Source organism: Macrobrachium rosenbergii, chromosome 59 (genome assembly GCF_040412425.1).
Source record: "Macrobrachium rosenbergii isolate ZJJX-2024 chromosome 59, ASM4041242v1, whole genome shotgun sequence".
Classification (NCBI taxonomy): Eukaryota; Metazoa; Arthropoda; class Malacostraca; order Decapoda; family Palaemonidae; genus Macrobrachium; species Macrobrachium rosenbergii.
Window position 1 is genome coordinate 7,849,875 of NC_089799.1, and position 12,272 is coordinate 7,862,146.

Genomic DNA, 12,272 nt, shown 5'->3' on the forward strand with positions numbered 1-12,272 from the left:
AACGCAAGAAAGAAATGATGACCTTTAGGAAGCCTTGAGGAAGAAGTATTGATGAGAGTTGGTGTGTATGGTTGATAGCTGGAACTGGGTGGCTAATGCCGGTATTCGAGGGAAAGGTCACGAATGAGAGTAGAATGAGACGGGAGATTGGTGCAAAGCTGGCTGGGCCAAATTCGTATCTAGATCTCATAAAGCTTTGAAATCATTTTTAGTCCATACGAAGACAAATAGTTCGAATACTTGAATGGTGTGTGTATGTGTGAACATATATAATATATATATATATATATATATATATATATATATATATATATATATATATATATATATATATATATATATATATATATATATATATATATATATATATATATATATATATATATATATATATATATATATATATATATATATATATATTTATATATATATATGTGTGTGTATGTATGTATGTATGTATGTATGTATGTATGTATGTATGTATGTATGTATGTATGTATATATAGATACATATATATGCGTCATAACTTATGAAATTATGAAAAATTATTTTCAGATGAGGAGTTTTAGATTATGCCTCCCATATTCACAAGTGTATATTGAAGCTGAATATAAATCATCATCCTATTCATCATTTATCTTTTATTTAATCTTTATTTTACTTATTGTCTTCCCACGGAAAGGTTATCCTTTATGCACAGGTATAATCCTTCACCAGCAATGATTTTACATTTTTGTCGTGACTGACACATGTCATTTAGATCAGCCGAGCATAATTTTCATTTATCCGAACGTCCAAGGTAAAAAAAAAAAAGGAAAGAAAAAATGTTCTAGGAAAACATTTTTCCGGGAATAAAAGGCAGCGCCACTGAGTAACACATTTAAGTGGAGTGTCACTCGAATTCCCATTCCAATTTGGGCGGCCTGTTCAACGTCGGGGCTCCAGTGCCCACTTCAGCGGCTGAACCATTGATGCGACGGATCTGCCGTCGCTCGCTTCAAAGCAAGCACCTTGTGCTTTAAAGCTCGAGGATGAGCCTCGTTCGTCGCCTCTTTTTTGCAAGATCGCCGACTACTAGGGCCACCAAAGAGCCACCGGTAATGAGAATGGGTTCTGCGTTAAAAAAAAAAATAAATAAAAAAACCTCTCGCATGTCATTCCGATTTTTTTGGAAATTAAAAAGAAAAAACTCACGGATCCCATACGTTTACAGTTATATAGATAAACTAAAGCACGTTTTTTTTTGTCATTCATAGAATGAAAATTAAAATGAACTCACGAATCCTGTACGGTTATAAAGTTATTTATATTAACTATAACACTTTTTTTGTTATTTAAGGAATAAAGTATATTTTTTATACGTTTCGTGTGCGGAAATGATGTGTCGTGTACAAAGATTATTGTGGTTCCTGCTACTGTTGCATTTATTTTTGTATATCATTGAATTCAGTTACATAGTTCCATAATAATATCAGTTTCAGCGATCATAAAATCCCTGGTTAAACATAAAAAAACACATTTATTTTGGTTCATAGTGTTCCATATGTCAACACAAAACACATATTCCTCTGTTTTTAGATTCACTGCATATGAAACAACTAATACCTTCACTCAACAGTCAAATACCTCAATTTCTTTGTGTATAGAATAGTGTTAAAACCACTTGCCATCTCACCCTCTTTCAGTTCTAGTTTCTCAGCTCTTAACTTACCCAATTAATTTTTTTATTAACTGACATGAACAGGAAGTTCTCTAGAATACCGTTCATACTTTATTGTATGTTTTACCGTTTTTGTTATTATTCTACTTTCTCAGTCATTGTATTTGATGATTTCTGTTTAGTTTGTAATTTCCTTATACTTATTTAGTCATTGCGTTTATTGTTCGCTTTTTATTTATTTCATTCTTTGCCTTAATGCTCTTTATTTGCATATCGTTAATTTTTGCTACTTACATACTGTATCCTTTTACTTTGCATCATTATGTGTTTTCAAGTGTTCCACTTACGAGTATATAAGCAGTTTCCCATTACAGTCTTCCTACTCGCGATCAATATTGCATTGGAAATATGGTGCTTGGCCTACAGGATGTTCCACGTATGTTTTACTGGTGTGAGGCATGATTCATTAATCAACATATGCATCGTTTTTTCAGAATATAGTTTTATGTGAAGCCGCACCGGACCTACAGTATGTGGTGCCAGTAGGCCCAGATAGTGCACTAGCAATGTTGTGTCATATCCTTCTTCAAGCTTCGCATTCCGGGGTTCTAACTTGAATTATATCATGATAAACCGAAAGACAACATTAAACTCCAATGACGTGAATTTTACACATATTATTGACTTGTGAAATTCCTTAACCTGATCTTTTAGAATGTTTAGTTGTGCCTCATTAGCAATGAAAATGGTACCACTGATTTAGCCATTTCTTGGTCTCACTTTTGTTTACCAGTATCTGATCATTTTGGCAGCTAAAAGTCATGTTTGGTCTCCCTTTGAAAAACGTGCGAGTGTCTGTCAAAAGCTGTCAGTCAAGTCGAAAGTGAAGGAAACAAGGTATAAAAAAATTTTTTGTCGAGAAGACCAAGTTATTACGAACTATCATGTGAATTCGCATGATTGCGAGCAAAACAATTTGGCAGTTTTTTGCCGAAGTGAAAAGCGACATTAAAAGGGCACTCACATCCCGTGGCAGGAGAATGCAAAATATTCCGCGAATATTTAAACACGGAACGAAACGCCAACATGTAATCGGCATTTTACTACTCTGGAAATGGCGTCTGTTGTTGCGATTTGATGTTTTCGTTTCCTTGTTTTATGGGCGAAGCATATTTCAGAAACCAACAGTTGTTTATTTATGGAATATGTTTACCCATTTTTGAAAAAAAATGACAGTTGCTTTTTTTGTTTCTTCGCGAATGGTTTCTGAGGTATTTCCATTTGAAATGAGCCCTTATTTTCTACTTCATGTACTCGATTGCTTAATAATAATTATTTTCCAAATGTATTTGCTTCCTTTAAAATTCAGTCGATACGAAAAAGCGGGTTTCAGCTCTTAAAAGTGGAATAACAAAGTTGTAAGTCTTCCGTATACACACACACACACATATACTGTACATATACATACATAATTTTATATATATATATATATATATATATATATATATGTGTGTGTGTGTGTGTGTGTATGTATGTATGTATGTATGTATGTATGTATATATACACATATAAAAGTTTCTCCCAGAACGTATCCAAGATTTTCCACTTACGTTAGGAGATCCTGGTTGTTAACTGTGTAAGGGGATGGTGCCGTCAGTGCACCTCATGTGGTGCACAGTAGGCATTACTAAAAGTTGTTTGCAGTGTGCCTTCGGTCCCTGGCTGCACCCACTTTTAAGCTTTTTACTTTACCTTCATTCGGCTTCCTTTCTTCATTCTGCTGTCCAACCACTCTCTCTCTCTTTTTGCACTGTCTAGAGCACTGAATGACCGAAAGTGCCCAAGTACTTACGTTTGTATCTGAGTTTAAATAAATCAATAAAGCAGTTAATCCGAGTTGTTATTTTTCTCTTTAAAACAGTGTTTAGGGGTAGATAACAAGCAAAACCTGTTGACTCATAAAAAAAGAGTAAAAACATTATAGAGAGAGAGAGAGAGAGAGAGAGAGAGAGAGAGAGAGAGAGAGAGAGAGAGAGCGGGAAGCAGAAATTTCACCGCAGTACCAACACATTCCTTTTGTGCGAACGTAGCGTGAGCTGGTCACATTATCTGGATTACAAAACCCCTTTTATCACGAGGAATTAAGATTCAGGCGGTATTAGAAGTGTGGGAAAAAAATACTTCGTATTTTCCATTTCCAGGAAAGACTCTCTCTCTCTCTCTCTCTCTCTCTCTCTCTCTCTCTCTCTCTCTCTCTCTCTTTCCTTCCAGGAACTTCTCATTTTACTTCTTAACTTTCAATCTCTCTCTCTCTCTCTCTCTCTCTCTCTCTGTTTATTATCTTTCCCTTTCTCTCTAAGAACCTCTCGCGTTTCTTAACTTACAATCTTTCTCTTCTTCTCTAGGAATCTCTTTCTTTCTCCCAAAACTATCTCTCACATCTCCCAGTCATCTCTCTCTCTCTCTCTCTCTCTCTAAGAACCTCTCATGTTTCTTAATTCTCTCTCTCTCTCTCTCTCTCTCTCTCTCTCTCTCTCTCTCTCTCTCTCTCTCTCTCTCTCTCTCTCTCTCTCATTGTGTACACGCATATGCTGGATATTACTTAACTTTCAATCTCTCTTCTTCTCTAGGAATCTCTCTCTTTTTCCCAAAACTCTCTCTCACATCCCCCAATCCTCTCTCTCTCTCTCTCTCTCTCTCTCTCTCTCTCTCTCTCTCTCTCTCTCTCTCTCTCTCTCTCTCTCATTGTATACACGCATATGCTGGACTGACAGACAGCATAGCTAGCTCGCCTCACTGACAAGCCAGTGTTTTCTCACCTTCCTCTTGTTGTCATTTCCCTGGCCATTTGTCACGGGAGAATTATTGAAAATTTCGAGGAGAATTTCGGAAAATGTCGCCTTTTGCCTCCGGAGGTAAGGCAAGGAAATGGCGTGAAGCGACGTTTTCTCTCCTACTCCTCGTCTCAATTCATTCCTTAAATGATGGAAGGAGTATGGAGAAAAAAGTTGTTTCATATTTGTTATCATTCCTTTGTGTCCACATTACTCTCGAAATTTTCTTCTTTTTTGTTCATAGAAAAGTTATTTGCCCGCACGCACGCATTTATATGTGCATAAAGTATATATTATATATCTATGTGTGTCTGTGTGTGTGTAAATATGACCAGTCACCTTGACACCCAGACCGGTTTCGAAAACGATATATATATATATATATATATATATATATATATATATATATATATATATATATATATATATATATATATATATACACACATATATATACATATACATATGTATTATGTTGTATGTATGTATATTATATATATATATATATATATATATATATATATATATATATATATATATATATATATATATAAATAAAGATTTGATAGAGCAGTGTTTTTCTAAACAAGAGACGGTGAATGGAATGTTTTTTTTTTATTAGGAAAGAGTTGTGGAAAAAGCTTGAAAATAAAGAGAAAGCAGTATTTGGGAATCATGGGCGTAAACTGTAATATAAATGACTGAGTTGCAATGTGGAGCCCTTAGTATAAATGGAATAAAGGTATTACAAGAATACCCCAAGGTCCGGTGGAGTGTTTTTTACTAACAGGTATTCACTCTTCATGTGTCATTTTCCTTTGGAATAAAAAAAGTTCAATTTCCTTCCTTTATACTTTTTTTGGCAAAATATTGGCAATCATGTCTCCTCCCCCCCCCCACTTTTTTTTTCTTGTTACAAGGGCAATTTATGTTTCCTTAGCCTTTTCCTCCAGAATAAATAGCCAATTTTCAGTTTTCCCAGGAACTACCACTGCAGTATTTCCATCTTAATAACGTTAACTTACTCTTCCATCTATCTCCTTTTTAACAGAACGGCATTTCTCGCTCTTTCCTCGAGACTGCTACATAATCCCTTTCACCTTTCAGCATTTACGTCTTCATTTATCATGCAAGAATTTCTCATAAAGTGTGAAGCATCCGCAGTTGCCTGTTACGAACAATGCGTCGATGTTTCACTCGAGGGAAATGACGGAGTGGTGTTTTCCACAGACTTCCCCGTCATATTCCATGCTTACATTTCTCTCTTTATCTGTCTGTCTGTCTGTCTTCTGTATGTCTGTTTATCTTATATATATCGTATGCTAGGGAGATGAAAACTGGTTGTTCATTTCCAGTTTGTTCTGTGTAAAGTAATATTATAATTTCACACACTAAAAAAAATTACACGTAAAAGGTTCATGATACAGCACAAGAGGAATAAAAGGCAGCTGTAAAAGCAGCAGGTGGCATCACTTATTCACGATTAAAATCGTGAAAACTGGATGAAAACACTGACACTGAAAGCCAAAATGCGCCGCAGTTCCAATGGAAAACATGATGAACTTTGCGCCATTATTCATGTAGGACTTCTTTAGTAAAAAATTTGCGTTTATGCAGAACATACAAATGAAATGTCTAATGTCATCCTGTAATAACTGAAAATATGAAATTCTTTAATAATTAACGTGTAAAAAGCAACGTTTAATAGACTTTTTCATTTAACAAGTGAAACTTTTTGGAAATTTGAATTGAAGTAGAAATAACGTAATATCCCGAGAATTCTGAAACTGAGATATCCGTAGAAAATCTGAAGACTTTTGGCTATTAATAAAAAGGTTGTTTAAATTCTCTCCCCAACGATATATGGGCTAATTCAAAGGGGTGGGTCTCGCCCGCGCTAAATGTTTACTTAGAGAGCTCATTATTAAAGCACATTTTGTTATCGTGAACTTTATTGTGTTTTATAAAGGGTACGAAAAATATGTAAGATAATAATGGCCAGCCATTTACCTGTTATTAATCACTGGATAGAAGGGGGTTATATAGTGTATTTTTAAACAAGAATTAAGGTCATTACGTAAAGATTCATTCTGGAATTACCTTGGTAGTGCTTTGAAGAAGCGTAAAACTTTGATGGGAATGAGTGACATGATTTTGAATCATGTTACCCACTTACATTTGTAACACAGGTAACAAATTCCTGTTCTGTTATGTTACAGAAACATTTTCCTTTTGCGCTACCCTTTCAAGTAATCTCTTGTTGACTTGGTATTAGGTACTGCAAACTATGAACTATGCGAGGTACGAAATATTGATAACGAGGGGAAAAAGAAGACGGTGTATAGCAGTCTTGATAGCTCCGTCGTGAACGCAGAAACCATCCTTTGAAGTCCCCTCTTGGTAAGCATGTTTGCAAGAAGGCCCAACTCTCTTATATCCCACTGTAACTCGAGCCCTTGTGGCACTGCCTTTCATGTTCACTTTCTCCAGTGCCTGGGACCTCACTTTTTTTTTTCCTTTTTCTGATACTCTGCACTATAGACTCTTTTGAAGAGCTTCTTTCCTATAGAATTCATTTGGGCGTCTTTTATCGGGAACTATGGGGAATCTTTGGAAGTCCCTCCTTTGACATTTCTTGTGCTTTTGACAGGTTCTGGTGTAAGGCCTTGTTAGTTTCTCTCTCTCTCTCTCTCTCTCTCTCTCTCTCTCTCTCTCTATCGTCTTTGCACTCTGTCTTTATCTTTCCCTTTCTCTTTAGAATCTTTCTTGTTACTCAACTTTCAATCTCTCTCTTCCGCTCTAAGAATATCTCTTCTTCTCCTAAAACTCTCTCTCTCTCTCTCTCTCTCTCTCTCTCTCTCTCTCTCTCTCTCTCTCTCTTTTATCTTCCTAAAATGACATTTTTTCCACTTACACTTCATCTGTACTCGAATCGTGTGTGTGTGCTTGCGCGCGCACGTGCTGTTATTTCCCTTGCTTGCGACCGGTGTTTTCAGCCCTGCTTTTTTATCGCCTCCCAGACCATTTGTCGTACAATTACTGAAATTTTAGGAATTTACCGATTTTTTCTTCCAGGCCAAAAAGAGGGAAACAAATTGTCATAATTCTCCTTTCTCTTTGTCGTCTTTTATTTCAGAAGTAAAAGTTGTTTCATTACCGGATTTATTCCTCTCTCTCTCTCTCTCTCTCTCTCTCTCTCTCTCTCTCTCTCTCTCTCTCTCTCTCTCTCTCTCTCTCTCTCTCTCAGTTTAACGATTTCCAATGTTTTTCTATCGTCAGAGTTTTCTTGCAAGACGGATTTGATTCAGAAGGAAAGGACTTTTATGATTTATTTAGATAATGTATGAAAATCTTGCATACATTGGTCACTGTCTCATCCATTCTTGAGTTTTCAGAATCGAGAGTAAGCCTTTGTACCGAAATCATTGAACCCTTTTCCTATACAGTGCGCCACTAACATCTGTCTGTATTTACACTCAATTGTTTGCGTAATACTACGACGCCCTCATTTTCAGACCTCATCCATGCCTTCTGCCCAGCCCCAACTATAAAAAAAATGTCCTCCCTCGAACCATAGTTTTTTCCAACATATCCTCCTTCATTCTCTCGACATAATTAAACCATCTCAAAACACATTGATAAATCTGCCCACCTTCGCTAACCTTTTAGCATTTCAACATATTTCCACATTTCTTACCTTTTCCATCTTTCTTACTCTTTAACACATACAATGCTGAAAGTGCATAACAGTAGTTTAAACTTTTTTTTTCTTTCTTCTATGTTCAATTTTACATTCGTCTTTCATAAAAGATGGTTGGCTCAACAACCCCTACATGCATTCCAACTTGGTCATGCATTGGTGCTCCACTTTTCCTCAAAAATCTATTGCCTCTGATGTTTCATTTAGTCTGTGATTCGCCTCCTCTCTCATCCTTCTGTCATCCTTTAGGTTTAATCCCATGGTACCTTTCCATTTGAAACTCTCAGTTGTTGCTCCCCTACATCGTCATCAGTCATTTCCAAAAGCACTCGTGCTTTGTTCAAATCTGCCTCTCTACTGCCGTCCACTCTCAGTAAATCTTTGAAGTACTCACTAACCAGTGCAGGACTACATTCTCTTCAGGAAGCTCTTTCCATTTGCTGCTTTTCTTCTTAAGATACATTTGTTCTGTAACCTTTCTCTCTGCATTAACTTATAACTCATTCTTCCTAAGATACTTGCTCAGACTTACCACTTTTTTATCACGACCATTTTTTCATTCGTTTGTCTTTAAATACCTTCGTTATCTTATCTTATACCGTTTAGTCAGCCCTTTTGCTTTCAGAAGCACTTTAGACAATTCTCTTTTCTTCCTCTGATATCTATCAGATTTGTTCAGTTCGCCGTTTAGTGCATTTATTCCTAATTCCTACTCTCATGTACCCACAAATCCTCGCTGCTAGTTTTATCAGTTTGATTTGAAATTCAAGCTTCCAAAGAATATGGCGTTCATTTGACAGAAATTACAGAAGATGATAGGAAATACAGGAAGATCAGCTGTTCGAAAACAAAGCAAAATTAACAAATGAATAAATAATTAGGTAAAAGTATGAATAAATTATTAACAACACCTGAACAAAACACTTTATCGCAACTTTTGCGACCCTCAGTAATTTACAAGAAAGCCAGTGTAAGCGAAGCAGAATGAAATGAAGATCTGTGCTCCATTGTTGTTAAACGTATCCTCTCACCTTTTGCCTTTTATTGTCCTTCATCTGTCATCTGAGAAATTCTCGCGAAGTGCAATGGTCTGTAGCTCACTTTGGGCAATAGCGTGTGGACGTTTTCGTTTGAGATAAAATGAGAGTTTGTTTCACTCAGTGTCTTTCCTTTCATATCCGCGACTAAATTGCTCTCTCTCTCTCTCTCTCTCTCTCTCTCTCTCTCTCTCTCTCTCTCTCTCTCTCTCTCTCTCTCTCATACACACGAGGACACACACACACACACACACACACATATATATATATATATATATATATATATATATATATATATATATATATACATTATGTATATAGATATAATATATATATACTATACATATGTGTATACATACATACGTACACACGAGGACACAGGCACATGCTGTACAGTACATGCACATTTAGTGAAAATTAACTGACTATTCTCTGCTTACCTTGGTTGTAAGGGTAAGAAGAAATGATGTTAATCTTTTACAGTCTGACAAGAAGTGACGAGACACAAAAATGTTTGCGACAAGAGGAGAAAGTAGGAAATGAAGCTGACGTTGTCTTGTCACTGATGTCAGGATTATTCGAGAAAAAGAGATGAAAATGACCGAAATATAAAACGTTATGTAGAAACAAGATACTAGCAGGTTGTATTCCATTTCAAAGATATTAAGACTTACGATTGAAATACGTCGAATTTTAACGTGTGAAAAGAGTAAAGAATGATTGCAAAAGTATATTTCACTAATATTGCAGGTTAGTGTTGTAAATGGAAAAAAATCTTCCAAAATAAAATAGCTGGAGGAACAGAAACAGAGGTCGAAAGAAAGACTTGGTACTGAAACTTAACTTGAAATGAAATACTCGCGCAGTGATATGGTTTCCACGTAGCGCTTGAGGTACGTTGTCAGTAATTGATAGTTGTTGTTTGTAGTTTCTTTGATAAAATAAGAAGTGATTATCAGAAATGTGTTTAGCTATCTTCATTTACACTTCTTGATTCTAAATGACCCAAGTTTATATATTCTCAAACCATATTGTTATTTAAATCATTCGGAGGACAACGATAATTTTCTCCTGATTGAAAAGGTTTCAGTTAAATTCATATTTCCTCATAAATGTGTGTACATTTTATCACATTATGTTAGCCAGAGTCAAGTAATGCATTCTCTCTCTCATTTCCAGGGTTACTGAACCCGACCTGGAAACCTAAGAAGATTAACGAGCCTAAAAAGATAGGTTAATAAGATAAACCTCCATCGGATTGTACATCTCAGGAAATTTCATCAGACACTCACATCAGCAGGTAGGTGTATTGTACTTCCTGTAAACAGAAACCGTTGACAATCATTTTGTAGTGCAGAGAAGTAATTCACGAATTCCTGATGTAAAATAGGACTCTAATTCGAAGTTTGGGAAAAGGAAACATTTTACATTTTTCGAAGTAAGTTGCAACTCATTTCTGCCAGTTTATATTCAGACTCATTTAAATGTTGCTTCCTGACTTTTTCGTCGACTAAATGCAGAAGCAGAACGAATAAACAAAATTTGCTCTATAATTTAACTCTCTCTCTCTCTCTCTCTCTCTCTCTCTCTCTCTCTCTCTCTCTCTCTCTCTCTCTCTCTCTCTGTAAATAATCAGAGAAGTCAGAAAAAAGTTACTGCATTTTATATGACTTGAGTTTTGTTTTGCCTAATAATTTTTTTATCCATGGGAAAGATTTGGCTCTTATTGTTATTTTATTAAGAAGTTAAATATTGAAATCTCTCTCTCTCTCTCTCTCTCTCTCTCTCTCTCTCTCTCTCTCTCTCTCTCTCTCTCTCTCTCAGTAGCGCCATTTGTTGATGAGGACGCAGGGTTCGTTCTGGGACCAGATTTATAGCTCTCAATTAACCTTTTAGACAAGAAAAGATTAATGATCATTTGAGCTAAGATAATTATGGCTTAAATGTGACAACTTGAAACGATATCTTTATATCTTCGTCGGAAGCGATTTCTCTCTCGAATGAAGTCATGAAAAGTCATCATTTCGGTTTCTGTAATTCGTAGTGCCGTGGGAATTCAATTAGTGTAGCAAACCAGCGCCTTTTATTATTATTATTATTGTTATTATTATTATTATTATTATTATTATTATTATTATTATTATTATTATTATTATTATTATTATTATTATTATTATTATTATTATTATTATTATTAAAATGGTTTAACCAGACTATCAGCTCTCATGGGGCTGGCTAACCAACGCCTTTTAGACTTTAGAATGAGATATATTGGATTTTTACATGAAATTTGAATTATGTATACCTAGTGGAATTATTATTATTATTATTATTATTATTATTATTATTATTATTATTATTATTATTATTATTCAGAAGTTGAAGCCTATTCATATTATTTTTACATGAAATTTGAGTTATGTATACCTAGTGGTTACTTGCAATCTAGTGTTATTATTATTATTATTATTATTATTATTATTATTATTATTATTATTATTATTATTATTATTATTATTATTATTATTCAGAAGATGAATCCTATTCGTACGGAACAAGCCCACCAAAGGGGCCATTGTCTTGAAATTCAAGCTTGCAAAGAGTATGGTGCCCATTAGAAAGAAGCAAGAGGAAGTGATGGGAAATGCAGAAAGAAGAGGTCTCCAAGAAATCCTCTCTTATTCATAGGACTGAACCCATCATTCAGATATTCTTGAGCTAAATCATCTCTTATGCTCTAAATGACCTTCATTACAAAATAAGACATTTTTGTTAAAGATTGTGAGCTATGAAATGAAATGTTGCTCTTGACAAGTTAGTGTTTACCTAGAAAAGTTCGCTGCTGAAATAATCCGTGTTCCCTAAGAAATAAAGAGATAAGGAAAGTAAGCATTGCTTAATTCTACTGTTGTCTGAAGACATACTTTTCGTACGTACTGGCCTTAGGTTTAATCGTCATTAATTATCAATTTTATTTCAGACTTAAACCCGATTTATGCAGGTAAAAAGTTGCTCTGCTACATTCACGTCATGGCGTACT

The 12,272-nt window shown here is 35.2% G+C and overlaps 2 protein-coding genes across 15 annotated transcripts in view; both read left to right on the plus strand.

The window, feature by feature from the left end:
• The window catches only part of LOC136837726 (octopamine receptor beta-2R-like), a 355,532-nt gene that overhangs the window by 270,057 nt on the left and 73,203 nt on the right, over positions 1–12,272 (plus strand). For 11 of the 14 annotated variants that reach the window (XM_067102635.1, XM_067102626.1, XM_067102630.1 and 8 more), the window contains one exon: positions 10,412–10,532. The gene's annotated coding sequence lies outside the window, so the exon portion shown is untranslated. Of the gene's footprint in view, positions 1–9,982; positions 10,126–10,378; positions 10,533–12,272 lie in introns of all 14 variants that reach the window. The other 3 variants (XM_067102637.1, XM_067102641.1, XM_067102631.1) reach the window with 2 other exon arrangements.
• LOC136837448 (F-actin-monooxygenase MICAL3-like) overlaps positions 1–12,272 on the plus strand; it is a 94,384-nt gene that overhangs the window by 12,952 nt on the left and 69,160 nt on the right. The window lies entirely within an intron of this gene.